Raw genomic sequence first — 14914 nt, forward strand, 5'->3', positions numbered from 1 at the left:
TTTTTGGCAAACAGGAATTTCATCATCTCCTGTGACCAGTCAGTGTAATTGTTGTTGGTTAGTGCATTATTCACTTGCATTTGCTTCGGGTAATATGAGGGATGTATGTAGAGTGGTGAGTTTGTATCTATCCATTATCCTTCTTCGACGCTTGGTCAGATCCTGCTTCGTCGCCGGCCATGGAGAGGGATGGTAATTTAGGGTTGGTGCTTTTAGGTTAGACCTGGTCTGATACCTATGATAAATTTCATGATACTTAATAATTTTCGTCTATTGAATTCCAAAAAGGCAAAGCTTTTTTATAGAAGGGATAACAAATCAAAGCTAAAAATAATAGAATCGTAAAGACAAAATTGCAAGAATGGTCGCTATGGTATGTCAAAACTCGTATGTTTGGGCAAAAAATGTTTGGACTAAGCACCAGTGGTCCAAAAGTTTCATTTTCTTGCGAGTTTGGTCCAATTTTGTTTAAACTTTTTTGTAAAGACGATTTTGCCCTTTGTTTTTGCTTTTTCAATTTTTATTTTAAATACTCTTAAAATTAAAAGAAAAAAAAACAAAATAGCTCTCTCTCTCTCTCACACACACACACTCTCTCTCTCTCTCTCTCTCTCTCACACACACACACACACACACACACACACACACACACACACACACACACACACACACACACACACACACACACACACACACACACACACACACACACCTATTTTCCTTGTTCCTCGTCTCTCTCTTATCCTTTTACAACAAAACATAAATAGTTTTTAGATGCTTGGGTTTCGGAGGGTCCCTCTCCCTCTCTCTCTCTCTCTCTCTCTCTCTCTCTCACAGATCTATGTCGTCGGAGGTAGGCTCGTAATCGGACCTCCCTCGGAATCCACTAGACCTCAGCACACCATAATCGGACCTGCAATCTGTCGGAAATGATCTATATTTCTCTCATCATCGACGAAACCCTTAGTAAAACCATAGCCGCCAGCGCCGCCAACCGGAGCGGCTCTACAAACCTTGGTAGAGACGGCGGCTTGTGATTTCTGGCACCACAATCGACAAACACCACCATTTCAGGTTTGGTTTCAAACATCTCTGACCACCTCCCCATCATCGAAATCTATCTTATGTTTAGAGAAAGATCAGCACTTTGACATAGAAACATCGACTCTTTGAGATGCATTTAGTTTTGATTTGAAATTTGGAACAGAGCTGGATCTGTGGAATAGTTGACATTTTATTTGACTTATTTCCGGTTATTTAATCAGGTAAAGAAGACACTGATGAAGCTACAACAAGTTTCTCATCATTATAGAAGTTTAATTCTCGATGACTCTATGAACAGTGATACAAGTACTTCAATGGCTACTAATGAAGCATCAGTGGCAGTGAATGCTTCTATACACTCTCGTACAAGCTCAAAAGAAGAACCACATGGGAATTTATCAGTCCTTTACATGTTTTCAAGATACAAAACTTCTCGAAATGACAACAAAAACTCATTTGATGGTAGTACTGCAATGACCAAGTAATTGTTCTAAACTTCAACTTGCATCTATAGTTTAAATATGAATCTGAATACGAGTCTTTATTGTTATTGTGATAATTTTGAATCATAATGTTGTTAAATATAAAGCAAATCCTTTACATTGTTTGTGCCATTTTGGTCATCTGTTACCCTAACAAAATTACTAGGTAAAAACATTTCCTTAATGCAGTTATGACTTACCTAAAAGCTATACTAGAGCTATTCACATACTTTGTGCCAAATCCATGGAGTGTATTAGTTTGGTTCAAATGGTTGTTGGAAAAGATAAATTTCACAGTTATATGCTAACCTCCATTAAAATACACATATGCAAGAAGGGGTTAAACAGGAAAAACAGTAAAACAAGAGCCAATTAGTAAAAGGAGAGCCAATTATAAGTATGTTACATGGAGGGGCAATTTGGGTATTTATTGTTTTATTGAGTCTCTTACCGAAGGTACTGTTAGTAGTGGAATGGTAGAATGTTCTAGGTTCATGAAACGTTCACTTTGAATCTAATAATTGAAAAAAGTCACATGTAGCAGCAGTGGTTATAGGAACAATGCTATTCCCTGCATTTACATGTAAAAAAACTTGTAGTAAAGTTTATTTGATTTGTTTCAAGATTTTAATTTGAATTTTTGTTAATATTTTCATCACCGTATATGCAATGCCTATATATAAGAAGAGTACTACTGAAATGTTTTGATTTAATAAAAAGAATCCAATAAACACTTTTTAGGCTAAAATGTTGTTCTTTAACAATGACTGGATTTTAAAAACTAAGTGCAAACATCTATCATGAGTCATCTCTTATGTTATGGCTTTGAATTGTAATCTAACTTTTTAGATTAGTTGCCAATTTATAAGCTAATCGATCATATTATAAGTTGGATTGCGGATGAAATCAATAGTTTTTAACCAAAATATAGTATGTTTCTTTTCTTGATTATTAATATTTCAAATCTAATATTCTTTTTTCCCTGATAAGACTTTGTCATGATTTCTGGTGTAAAGTCTAAATGGGTAAAGATAACTATGATAAATGATGTCATGGTGTAATTATCATGGAAGGCAAATAGAACCTTTTAATAGTTTTCCTTCAAATGAAAGTTAATGCTATTTGTAGCATTTGAAAATAAAAAAGTTCATCCAATGTCATACCAATAACTCATTATATTTTATAAATTATTGTTTTTAGAAAAGGAAAAGTATTGTAACGAATTAACTGAAGTCCACTAAAACAAACAATATATTAGTAAAATTGGACATTTGCCCCCATTTATAAGTACAAAATTTCTCGGACACTCACCGCTTCAATTTTGCAGTTATCATCAGGATTTAAATACGTGCAATTACACCATGTTATCGTTTTAGCAAAGCTGAGATCAATGTAGAGTATATGAACATTTGAAATCAACAGGGAATCGGAGGAAAAATGCACCCCTCGTGAACTTTATCAGTTTTGTAGCTGATTCCCAATAATTTTCGAGCAAGCCTTCTTCCAGCAAAATTGGTAATACGTCTTTCGTGTTCACCTGATTTCTTAAGATAGAAACAGTATTGCAAAAATCTTGGATTCGAATGCCGCATCCATCCACCACTAAGTCCCGATTCCAACCGATTATATTGAAGTGATGATCCTCTAAGTCCAATGTTTCTAATACTTCAGGCAGCCTCACGTCCCAATCTACCATACCTACTGAAAATAAAAAGTTATAAGAAATATGGGTGAACTGATTTCTGATAATCATATTGTTAAGCATATTGGAAGAATTAAAAATCAAATCCTAAATCAAAATATGAAATTTTATGCTAATTTGAAATTGATCAATTCAATCAATAGCTATATACCTACAAAATGCTAATCATATTGTTAAGCATATTGGAAAAATTGAAAATCAAATCCTAAATCAAAGTATGATACTTTAAGCTAATTTGAAATTGAGAGATCCGATCAATAATAATCATATTGTTAAGCATATTGGAAGAATTGAAAATCAAATCCTAAATCAAAACTATAAAACTTTAAGCTAAATTGAAATTGAGAGATTTTTGATCTTCAAATCAACCAACATATGAAAAAATATCAGAAATCTGTGACTACGTACCTTGATAAACAATAACATATGAGAAATAATTTTGAAAATTGAAAATTGTTTATCAAAATCTCCCAATTCAAAATGCAATTATCCTTATGCTTTCTCATGAATATTCCTGCCAGAAGAGTGTATGTAATAGTGAGACTAATCTAATATGCTTAAAAGACGATTAAAGTGCATGTAATAGTGAGACTAATCTAATATGCTTAAAAGACAAGTTAAATCTCTATCTATGACTAGTAAGAATACTCATCTCTCTTCTTTTTAGGCTTCGTCCAAGTTTTATTTATTTGTGATAAAACTCTATGATCATCAACCTTCATTCTGATTGTCTTCATGAAAGACGCAAATGTTTGCAATAAGTCTCTATATCTGCTGTAAACTCTTATTTTCCGCCTCATATATGCTCGCATCAACCTCTTGTTCCTTGTTGTCGCCATGAAATTTGACTTAAAAATCTTGGTAATTTGATTCCCGCATGATAGTTTGGCAGCATTAAGCATCGCCACACTATAGACAGGTTCTTGTTCGCCACGACCGAGTTTGTAATCTACAAATTCTTCCCAAACAGCTTTTTCCCACATTCTTGTTCAACATCTTGAAACCGGATGCCGGCCTCATTTTACGCTTAACCCTGGCAAGAGTCACTACCTCTCTTTCACGCTTTGCACCCCTCTTAAGTTCTTTGTATTCGACTATCTTTTAATCAAGTGCAGCAACATATACAACAACCTTTAACGTTTGTCCTGTTACCCGGCTATTATTCACCATGTTTACTCTGCAACACCTGTAGATAAACTTCTTGCCATCTGGATCATCTTTCAACCGGCTACAAAACTGATAAAGTTCATGAGGGATGCATTCTTCCTCTGGAAATTATTGGGAATCAGAGGAAGAATGCATCCGTTGTGAACTTTATCAGTTTTTTAGCCGGTTGAAAGATGATTCAGATGGCAAGAAGTTTATTTACAGGTGCCGCAGAGTAAGCATGGTGAATAATAGCCGTCAAGACAAACTCTAAAGGTTGTTGCATATGTTGCTGCACTTGATTAAAAGATAGCCGAATACAAAGAACTTAAGAGGGGTGCAAAGCGTGAAAGAGGGGTAGTAGCTCTTGCCAGGGTTAAGCGTAAAATGAGGCCGACATCCGGTTTCGATATGTTGAACAAGAGTGTGGGAAGAAGCAGTTTGGGAAGAATTTGTGGATTACAAACTCGGCCGTGACGAACAAGAACCTGTCTATAGTGTGGCGATGCTTAATGTTGCTAAACTACCATGCGAGAATCAAATTACCAAGATTTTTAAGTCAAATTTCATGGCGACAACAAGGAATAGGATGTTGATGCGAGTATATATGAGGCGGAAAATAAGAGTTCATAGGAGATCTGGAAAAAGAGACTTATTGCAGACATTTGTGTCTTTCATGAAGGCAATCGTACGGAAGGTTGATGATCACAGAGTTTTATCACAAAATAAATAAAACTTGAACGAAGTCTAAAAAGAAGAGAGGTGAGTATTCTTACTAGTTATGGATAGAGATTTAACTGGTCTTTTATTAGTCTCACTATTACACGCACTTTAATTGTCTTTTAAGCATATTAGATTAGTCTCACTATTACATACATTCTTCTGCCATGAGAAAGCATAAGCATAATTGCATTTTGAATGGGGAGATTTTGATAAATTAGTCAATCCTTAATTCATATAGCATTTTAAATGTTTACAATCCTTTAACATCTCATAAAGCTACAATGGGTTGTTTCTTCACTAATTTGTCACCCACATCATCTCTTCAAACCAAGAATCTTGCTAACTCTCATCTTGTCACTACAACCGGTCCATGATTGTTAGGATCCCACTGGATCATGTGGGTCCCACCCAAGTACATGTACCATTGTCCAACCCACGCCATCATTAATCCCGGCCTGCAATGCTGCATTCCCTCTTCACCCATCAGTTGAACTTCAGAAGGCAAAAGAATCCTGATACATGGTGCGCACCCAACAAATTCCCTGCATTTTACACCACAATGTTTGCATTTTACACCACAATGTTCAGCCTTCAAACATCTTTTAAAGGTATCAATTTAAACTCGTTTACCTAAAATTTGTTGATTTTTTGCTTATGTTAAATCTCTAACGAGTCAAATTAGAAAACTTAGCTAAAATTGAAATAAGCTTGCTGGTTCCAACTTGATTTTGGTTATATTTTAGGGCTAATTTTAAGAAATTGGAATCATTCATTTGTTTCTACTTCAATTTTTCCAACTACAGCATTGTGCTTTGAAAAATCTACCCAATTATAGCAATGCCATCCAAATTAAATGAAACTTTTTATTCTATAATTGTGTAGAGTTTTTATAGTACAATGCCTTAATAAGAAAAAAATATGAAAGTAAGATACATCATAATTCTTGAAACTCGACACATCAATAGACCTCCAAACTGATCCTGCTTTTTGAATCTGAATACCACAAGAAAAAAAAGTCGTTCCATATTATCATGTTTCAGATTTTGTAGATATGGGTTGAATGCAAGAAATCTGGACATACTTCATTTGATTTGTTTATAATAGCATCTTACTTTCATTTCTTCCGAATATACTCTTGTAGCAATGCCATGGAAATACTAAACTACTTTCACTGTAATGATTGCGTAGATCTTTTAAAGTACAATAGTAAATTAAGAAAAAAATAAAAATTCAAAGTACACAATTTAGTAAGAGTTTTCAAAGTACAATGTCTTAATAAGAAAAAAATTAAGAGTACAATGTTGTAAAAGAAAGAAATGGTAGTAGGATGCTATAATACAAATAAACAAAAGTATGTTGCCGTTTCTTGCGTTTAGCTTTTCAAAATATGCATAGAAATTTATCAATGTGGAAATATATTCAAGAAAAAGTTCCAACCTTTGTATATGTAGTTTCATTTATTTGGTTGTTAAACGAAGATCGTTCTATATTTTCATATTTTAAACTTTGCCCATGATTCCAAAAATTGTTAAATGCAAGAAATAGCAATGTAATTTCATCAATTTGTTTATCATAGCATCCTACTTACATTTCTTCCTATTATCTCATCGTCCTGTGAAGAATCCACCCAAATATAACATTGCAATCCAAAAAACAAAACCCTTTTTACTGCTATAATTGGGTACACTTTAAAAGCATAATTGAAAGTACAATGCTATACATCAGTAGATTTTTCAAAATACATGTCTTGACAAGAAAAAAAATGAAAAAACAATGTTGTAATCGAAAGAGATGGAAGTATGATGCAAATATGCAATAATAAATGAAAGTACAATTCTATAATAGAAAGTAACAGAATTTCTAACCTTGGTATACTGTTGATTTGTAATCCAGATTTTATACTAAGTAAGTTTATTTCAGTCTTTAATTTACCAGAATTATTAGAGTAGACCTGGTCTTTAGTTTTCAATTTGTAGTGGCGTGAAAACAGGGCAGCAATCCTAGTATTGAATGATGCTATATTTTTTGAGGTTTGTGAGTTCTTTCGTTACAGAAATAAAAGCTTCCAGTTTAGTCTTTTCTTCTCTCAAGTCTCTTGATTCCTTCACATTTCTTGATTGTTTACAACAGTCCGTAATTTGTGGGTCCCATGTTTTGTTGGAAGAAAGATCGTGAAGTGTTGGGTTGTGGGTCCCACGTTTCGGGTCCGAGAGATTGATACGGGTTCAATACGTTTGTGTCCGGGTACGGGAATAACCCGTTAAGAGTTGAAGAATCGATTTGGGGGGAATCAAATTGTTGACCATGGAGTATGCTCGAGTCAAATGGGGATAATTGATTGAGAAACGGGGACATTGGTTTTGAGTCTGGTTTTATTGTGTCGGAAGTGACTGTTATCGGTGGTTTCTGATCGGATTGGTGGTAGCCGGAGAGATTTTGGGTGGATTGTGGCGGTGAGGCGGCGGTGATGGTGGTGGTGTTGGGTTGAATGAGGTGAAATTGTGGGCGATTAGTGGTGAAAGTATCTTGAATCACAGGTGGCGTATTGTGATTGGTTTGTGGTTTCATTAACATTTTGACGAGTTGTTCTGACCATAAGCTAGACATTGAAGGGTTTGAAAAGTTTCCGTTTATTGTTTTCGGGGCCCGCATGAATGGTCGGGTTACCATATTGTCCCATTCGGTTTGTGCTCCTAATTACATTACAAAAAATGTCACTAAAAAAATTTATGATAGGACAAGGGCAAAAAGGTAAACATGACAAGGGAATGGAATTCACCTAGAAAAGCGGAATTGAAAGGTCTTTTAAGACTTGAAGTTAGAGAAGGGAAAATGAAGAGACTTTCTGGTGCCTCGATGTCCCATGGACTCACTTGGCTTTTGTTTATCACCACACCCGCCTCATCCCACTCCACCTGATTTCATAACATGAAAAACCAAATTAAGTCATTTGTAATTCTTATGTAGTGTTTGGTACGATGGAATCAGGAATGGAATGGTTGATTCCATTTGGAGTGAAAAGAAAAGTTGTTTGTTTTTGAAGGAATGTGCTTTAATCTTGATTCCTTGCGAGGGTTTTTTTTTTCTATCATTCCATCATGGAACATATAATGAAACTTTGAATAATTAACCCACTTTTATTCATGTGTTTATTTTTTAACAAAAATCTTTTCAAATTTCATGATTTTATTAAAATTATTTTTTAACAAATTAGTAAAGATATTTTTTTATTATAGTCTTGTATGGGTTTAAATAAGCTTTTATTATGTCTAAAAATCACTATCCATACTAAATAACATATAAAGTGGAGTTAGAACCATATATAATATTTACATATGATATAAAAGATTCAGATGAAATTCATTTCATTTTAACATGCCTAATCTTTCACATGAAATTTTTTATATTATACTATAGAAAGAGGTTAGTCTTATATTATTTGACTATGATTTCAGAATTTGTTATTTAACTAAAAAATCAAACATTATAAAAGCTTATTTAAACCCAAATAAGATTTTAATAAAAAAAATATTTTCTAGTTATTTGTAGAAAATAAAATTATAAAAGCTTATTTAAACCCAAATAAGACAAAGGTGGCTCTTGAGAGAGAATTCCATGCACCAAAACACCTCCATATTTCTCTAAGAAAAGAAGTGGTGATTTTGGCTATGGAGTAACCTATTTATATGTAGGATTCCAAGGGTCATGGGTATAACCCATAATCCATACCCATGGGTTTTATGATCCATGGTTCATGTGGCCCAACTCTTTATGTATCCATACATAAACTTGGTCCAACATGGATCATAAGCCCAACACATATAAATATAACTAATTATCATAATTAGTCCTCATAGATTTAATTAGTCTCTTTTGATCACTAAATTAATTCCAAATTAATTCTTGATCGATACTAATTAAAACATATGATTTCATATTAATATATTATAACTTATAATATATTAATAAACCATAAATAACCTTCTCTCAAAAGTCCATCCTAACAAATTGTCCTGATGATATGCAACCCAAATGGACCATGCTACTCTCGGGTCAAGTACATACCAATAATAGTTATGGGCTTAGACATCTAATCCAACAGTTTCCCACTTGGATAAGTCTAAAACTATTATTGCAAGTACGACTTCATAACCCGACTAGCAATCGTAGCTCTTAAAGCCGCTGTCGAACTCTGCACAAATCAATGACGCGTCCATTAGATAAGGGATCATATATTCCTCCATTCTAGATATCATATGGACTGAGACATGGATTATAATCATTCTCTCTGTCCATTTGTTGTTTCCCGATTTTCGATTTATGATGACTGACTGATTGAACAAATCAAATCAGTCCTGGCTTGGTCAAGCACTCACATGTGTCATCGCTAAATCATCGAGGGGCCCACATATATCTCTTTTATCCCGAAGGTAAAAGGAATGGATAAACTTCGACTCATATGGCTTGTTCTACTACTTGTTGAATCATACACAAAGGCACGTTTTATAACATCGAGTTACCAAATGCGTTTTCGTGCAATCAATGTATAACCAACTCATAGTAACAACTCATATCTCTAGGTTTGAAGAATATAAGATATTATCGTCTCATGATCACTCGTGATAAAATCCATGAAGTGATTCAAATGAGCGCGGGTTGAATCCAATACTCAGAACTTATGAGCACTCATGAGTGTTGTAGCACCACTTTGTCCACCAACTTGGACCTCTACAAACCAACCCATGACAGTCTTGATTCATATCTACTTCCAACATATGACCGACTGTGGATGGTTTGAATAACTTAATCATTCAGGAAGAGCGACTTAGTTATTCTGGAAGTCAAAACATGCAAAGTGAAACACAAGAATAAATGAATCAAATATGGTATCAAACCCTATGACTATAAATAAACACTTTTATTTATCACCATACTGATTACTCATTATTCATTGTTTCGGTTTTATCAACTTTATACTTGAATTAGAAACACTAGTTGTCCCATGCTCCAAGCATGTACACTATGTTTTTCTTAAACAATAGCTTTGCCATACACCAAGTATGCACTCTATGTTTGTCTATGATCCTTACTTTGTGAAATAAACCAATTGAACATAATTTCAATGATTCTAATTTCACACTCCCAAATCCTTATCGAAAAATGTGAGAATTTCAAATTCCTATCATTTATCGAAATCTGTTTAGATTTTAAACTTATATGCACTGACCCTCCTGTAATGAATATGTACAAAGTCACAAAGACTTGTCAACAGTCATTATAAGGTATTCCAATGGAGATCAACTCCATGGAAACTAAGTCTCATATTCAAAGTACATTGCTTTGGACATGCTTCTTGCATTAAGTTTTCTAATCTTACACAGATAACTTCCACCTATGGAGACAACTCCATATTCTCATTTTGACTATCACTTCTGAATAAGAGATGCCTCTTTTCAGAATATGTCAATATGGTCCTTCCAAAATTAGCACTATACTTCCAACTGTCCCTGAGCAACCAATCTTTGGTAAACCTCAGATTGTCCTCGACAATTGCTTAATCATTTTAGTCATATCCAATTCTAGACCTTTTCCCTTCTTAATGCCTCTGGGCATTTGGAAAAATTTAGAAATGAAAAATATTATAGCACATGCAATCGATCCTGTACCCAAAACAAATGGTACACGATTCATGATGTCTCACATAAAGACATGATTCTAGACCAGTCTTTTGCTACAATATTTTTATTTGCCATGTTTTCAAAAATTGACTATGAAGAGGGATGCCGTAATCATAATCGAATTTTGAGAACACATTATATAGAATTTCCTTAAGTTGAACCAATCCAACATAAAATTCATATATATATTCTTGACTAAAGATGATTAAGGTCTCAATCTAAGCCTTTAGAACTGAAATGAAGTATATCCTCTCCCTTAATTATAGCAAAACAACTTTTTCAATCCCTGCAGCCTCACGAATTGAAACTTTTGTTTTTCTATAATTAACATTGCTAACTTGCAACACTAACAATAATTATCATGCTCCCACTAACATGATGATTATTAGCATAACACTTATGCTCCCACTAGCTTTGACATGTACTCAGAAATCAGCTGGACTTCTAGAAATCAATACTTTATTGACTTTCTTACCAAAGTTCAGATTTCTGATACGAGATGCTTTGATAAAACTTTATCAAAATCATACACCTTTCCTTAGATAGCATGCATGTGTGTCTAAACAATTTCAGAACTATGAAAAGGGATGCCGTAATCATAGACTCAATTGTTTAAACCTTTTGCCATCTGCTTCAAATCTACTTGGTGGAAGTGTTTCCTCACCATCATTTTCATGAATCGAAGAGAAACCTTATGACCCTTAGATTTTATGGTGTATGTGTTCTTATCCATGTGAATCGTCAAAACCATAGTCACAAGACAAGGATAATGACAAATCCAAACTCATATGGACTGAACTTATGCAATCTTAACTTCTTGCCACCTGGCAGTACAGGGCCTGCCATTGCTTCCAAGTTGTTATGCAACCAATTGAGAACTTTCAGAACTCCTATGCAAAGCCAACTTTAACTGGAATGGGCACAGAATATGTCAACACGATAGGTTATAAACCTCAAGTCGTGTGCTAGTGAAGAACCTCAGGTTTTATTCTTGATTAGTTCTTGAAATTCTTTTTAGGATCTTTAAGACTCCCACTATCCTCTTGACATATAAGACTATCTTGCCAAATATTCAAGAGATAGTGCGGATTCTTTATCAAGACAAACACTTCACATAATTGGCCTTAGTTGGTCTTTGTTTTATCCAAAACATCACAACTTACCAATTTCAAATGTACAAGAGTAGGACACATTTACTCTTACATTTGACAAATGTTTTAAACCTTTCTTTAAGATATGTCACTCAAGTTACAATCTTGGAGTATGACTCTAAGAATTGTTTTGGAACGAAGTATGACTCATCTTCCTGATCTAACCATTTCAACAATTCATGACTCCTCTTCTTAGTCATAAGAATGCACTAAGATGACCTTTAGAGGACTAATTGTGATATGATTTCTAAATCATTAAGATGATCACAAACATGATACTAAAGTACTCTCCCATCTTTTCAGATTTGAAACTTTTATCTTTCTGCCTAATTTGATTCTTCCCATTCGTTCTGCCATACATTGAGACTTTTCCAATGTTTCAGAATTATACTTAAACTTGTAAGTATAACCATATTTACTAAACTTTAGTAAATCAAATAGTCTTAACGAGCTTTGTGGTGGACATGACCAGTGCACAAGAATGTGTACTCGATCCCTTTAGTCCTTCACTTGACTCACACATCCATGTGAACAAGTAATTAGTCTTGATTTTCCAATGCTTGAAAGTTCTCATTCATCATACTATTCAACTTGCATGATTCCAAGTTTCGGTCCAATTGAAACTTGGGTGATGAGGAACTTTCCTGATTTGGTAAATTTAGACACTACCACAAATGAAAGAATCAAATCCATTTTCCAATATTGCTGTCAGTGGAATCATATAAGCAACAATTTTCCACAAATGCCATTGTAAGGATACTTCAAATAAATAAAATTAAACAATTTTCTTTTATTTTAAAACTTTGCGGAAAAACTTATCCTTACAATCCACATGGAAAATTGTTGTTATCTATTCCTTAGCAATATATCATAACTTCTTAAGCAACTGCTCAAAATTCTGATGCGATCGAAATCCACCTTCGCGATCAGAATCAGCATATACTTCCTTTAAGATTTCTTTCTATTCTTTGATTCTTAAAACATCAACATGTGACCCAGTCACATCATATAATGAGGATCTCAGAATAGAACTTAACAGAGTTAGATAATGGGCTCTACCTGATGTAGAGTCAAACTTATTGACTTTAACATCCTTAGGTAAATTTGGCAGCTTTGCAATCAACGCCCCTTCCTTTGGCAAAATAAACATATGGACCCTTTGGTAATGGGACTATCTCAGACTTAGCCTTTCTCTTTACCATTTGGTCAACCGGGTTGACTATGGCCAATCCCTTTCCATTGGGAAGAGAATGTTTTTTCTGGATTTCCAGTGTCACCATTGTCACTGTCCATAAATTTTTTTGGAAGTTGATCTTCTAATCAAATTTGCTTTACTATCGTTCCAAATCATTGTTGATTCAACAACACCAAGCAAATAGATATGATCATTAAGGTTCATGTCATAGTCTGTTTTATAGTAGTCCCAAAGGAACTCACTATGTGACTTAGAAAGTGATTGAACATCCAACTTTCTCAAGACTTTGACACCCAACTCTCCCGGCTTGTCAATATGTGACTTCATCTCTAAGATGTGATCACACATAGACCTTGCTTGCCATTAGGGCTTGAGTGACCTTGAACTTGTGGGTTAGGGAGAATAATTGGAGGAGGTGGAGGAAGAGAAGTATGACTTCCATGAGCCAAACTCGGGAAGTCATATTCATTAGGAAAGCTTGGTTTGGGAAGATCATTGTTGTCTAAACCAGACATCAACAATGGGAGAAATTCACGTAAAGTTGATTTAAGTCCTTAATATAACACCCAATATGATATATATGTAGGCTACGACCCAACAAACTATTTTATAACTTGGAAGAGGGATGTCGTAATCCAAGCTATAAAATATTTGAAGGTAGGTGAATGACGATGCTCCAATTTCCACCAAGATAAACAAAATGTATTATTAGGTTTTAATTGGTTTTGAAACTCCTAGATTCTTTTGAGATTCATTGAACTTTTCAATGGCATGTTTCAATCTCGAGTGTGCCCTTCACGTTTTGTGACTGGGATGCCGAGGATCACAAAACAAGGTGTGAAGTAACCATGCAAATATACTTGGTACCCTTAATATTTACCCCTCAATCGATGTGCCGGTTAACCACACACGCTCCAACGATACTATGATAAACATTAAGTTACCCTTTGCCTACCTTGTTAAGTCCATGTTAGTGTGCCGGTTAACCACACACGCTCCACTAATGGTTTAAACAAAGTGCAAAGTGTAATTTCATGGATTAGCACCTTATTCACATTTTCCTAAGTAACTAAGATTGAGAATTTATAAGTGTTTAGTTACTTAGTATTTATCATTATACTTATAATGAAGGGAGAGTTATAGTCCTTGTCCTACCTGTTCGGCTAACGACCCTCCACCAGTCCAGGAAGCGGTGAGTGAGAGTGGACACCCATTAAACTGCCATTTTATAGGCAGTAACCTTATACCCCCCTTATAGACCGGCTTCGTGAATGAGGCCTACTAATGGTAAGACGACTTTATCTTATACATATCTATATAATTAAAATTATAATAATAGTATAAGGGTTGAATTTTAAACTTTTAAAATTCTAAGGTCTAGTTTGGAATTAAAGTATACATGGGGGGTAACTTTACAAATTCCAAAACTTGAGGACAAATTTTTAAACCTTTCAAAACTCTTGGATTTTTCATAACTTATGAGTTTAATTAAGGTTTAATGAAAAAAAAATAAATTCAAGTTCCATAACTTGAGGACAAGTTATGGAAGAAATTAAATCATTTAATGATGACATTAAAAATAGTGACTCTTCTATTTTCATAACCTATGAGACTTAATGACACTTTAAAAAGAAAAACTCTTCACTTTCCATAACTTGAGGACAAGTTATGGAGTTCATAAAAACCATTAAGATCAAATATTCCAATTAACACAATAATCAAATAATTTTTCTATGATCTAGATTAAACTCATAAGTAAAGATAATTCACATCAACAATTTTCAAGAAATTAG

At 34.2% G+C, this 14914-nt stretch overlaps 1 long non-coding RNA gene across 6 annotated transcripts in view; it reads left to right on the forward strand.

Annotated features, from left to right (window-relative positions):
- Positions 1-764: 764 nt before the first annotated feature.
- The window catches only part of LOC145159057 (uncharacterized), a 57575-nt gene continuing 43425 nt past the window's right edge, over positions 765-14914 (forward strand). For 2 of the 6 annotated variants that reach the window (XR_013737478.1, XR_013737477.1), the window contains exons 1-2: positions 765-1074; positions 1266-1525. This is a non-coding gene — a long non-coding RNA (uncharacterized LOC145159057). The other 4 variants (XR_013737476.1, XR_013737474.1, XR_013737475.1 and 1 more) reach the window with 4 other exon arrangements.

The sequence above is a fragment of the Lactuca virosa genome, chromosome 2 (genome assembly GCF_052849685.1).
Source record: "Lactuca virosa cultivar CGN04683 chromosome 2, Lactuca_virosa_CGN04683_v6, whole genome shotgun sequence".
NCBI lineage: Eukaryota > Viridiplantae > Streptophyta > Magnoliopsida > Asterales > Asteraceae > Lactuca > Lactuca virosa.